General features: G+C 35.7%; 1 protein-coding gene across 2 annotated transcripts in view; it reads left to right on the plus strand.

Moving 5' to 3' along the window:
• LOC109488232 overlaps positions 1 to 1,898 on the plus strand; it is a 10,457-nt gene that overhangs the window by 1,350 nt on the left and 7,209 nt on the right. The window lies entirely within an intron of this gene.

The following is a 1,898-nucleotide window of genomic DNA, read 5'->3' on the forward strand; positions in this document are numbered from 1 at the left end:
TATTTGCTCATTTTCCACGATTTACAGTATGGTCGATAACTTTTTTGAAACGAACGAAAATTCATGCGCAAATTCATATAATTCTTTGACATTATGTGTCATCCATATAATCAAATCAACATGGCCTTATCATCACGGTATTACCGGTACCGGGTATATATACACAACCCTATATCTAGCTATAGTAGCCCTTTCGTTTCTTCGTTAGTTCCGTCATCGAGTCTACGAGTAATAAGAAAATAGAAGCTTAGTTTCTCACATCAGAAACATGAAGCATAAGACAAAAATGATGTTTCTGATGATTGTTAAAATCAAGATTTCTCTCAAAACACGTGTTATTTGCGGTAGAACAGCTAGGACACGTGCGCATGTCCATTTGGTCTAGTTATTTTTTCATTAAAAAAGTCCTTGTTGTATTTACAATTTGATAACAGACAATTTACTAGGAACTGGGACAAAACAAGGACGTTCTGTCTATCTTGTTGAACGTCCTTGGACAAAATAACAACGGACGATCTGTTTTCACCAATCACTATCGCGGACGCGCGCTTGCTGTCCGGAAATATAATGTCTATATATTGACAAAAAACGGCTATTTTCTGTCAGACCACACAACAGTGGTCAGGCTGAGACGGAGAGAGAGAGAGTGTGTGTGTGTCCATTCAGCCAAATCCTGTAGAATCGGTAGGTAAAATAACTTGTAAATGAATCTGGCATTCTGTGCCATTTAGGAGATATACAAAAAATATTTACACTGTAACTTGGTGGAGTTACTAAATCGTAAGATGAAGCAGGTTCTGAAGGGACTGGATACCAGACTACCTTTCCCGGCTTATAGGTGTGTTTTGTTACTCTAGTGTTTTTGGCTTAATTTAGTCGTGTTTTTAGGCTTTTTATCCGGATTTCTTTTTTGCACTGGAACGCCAACCCAACTTTCCAGTACATTTTTTTCGAGTAATAAAAAAAAAGAAGCTTAGTTTCTCACATCAGAAACATGAAGCATAGAACAGAAACATAGAACTCCCTTTTTAGCAATTTAGCTAAGTTGGTAGGATTTGACATAAACCTCAATGATCTCTCTGATGACGTTTTAGTTCATTTATTCCTTAGAGGTTCTGTATCACTATCATATCCAAATAACTTTAAATTTTTACTTTATGTTCAATCATTTATAAAGGAAACTAAAAGATTTGAGTAAATCTTTCCTATCAATTTTGTAAGTTTTGCCTGGAGTACTTTATACATTGTAACCTTATTTATTCTATTCTGTTATTATTAAGCTTTGCATGTCTGTTTTTGCATTTGCTTCTGTATTTTTGTAATGTTAGATGGCGACATGAACATAAGCTCCGGCTTGAGTGTGTCGTCATCCTGTCCACTTTGTTCCTAAATGTTTTAATAAAGAAAAAAAAAAAACATAGAACAAAAAACGATGTTTCTGATGATTTTTAAAATCAAGATTTCTCTCAAAACACGTGTTGTTATTGGCGGCAGAACAGCTAGGACACGTGCGCATGTCCTGTTACCTTTCATAAAAAAGTCCTTGTTCTATTTACAATTTTAGAACAGACAATTTACTAGGAACTGGGACAAAATAACATATTTTTTGACCAATCACTATCGCGGACGCGTGCTTGCTGTCCGAAAATATCATAATGTATCCAATTATCAAGGACATTATAATGTCTATATCTTGACAAAAACGGCTATCGTTTATCAGACAAGACGGCACGGCACAACAGTAGTATCTGAGAGGGAGAGAGAGTGTGTGTCCTTTCAGTCCAATTCTGCAGAATCGGTAGGTAAAATAGCTTTTAGATGAGTTTGACATTCTGTGCCATTACTGAAAAAAAAAAACGCGAATCAAAAATATTTTCACCGTAACTTGTTGGTGGAGT

The sequence above is a fragment of the Branchiostoma belcheri genome, unplaced genomic scaffold (genome assembly GCF_001625305.1).
Source record: "Branchiostoma belcheri isolate BF01 breed outbred unplaced genomic scaffold, Haploidv18h27 scaffold92, whole genome shotgun sequence".
Taxonomy (NCBI): Eukaryota; Metazoa; Chordata; class Leptocardii; order Amphioxiformes; family Branchiostomatidae; genus Branchiostoma; species Branchiostoma belcheri.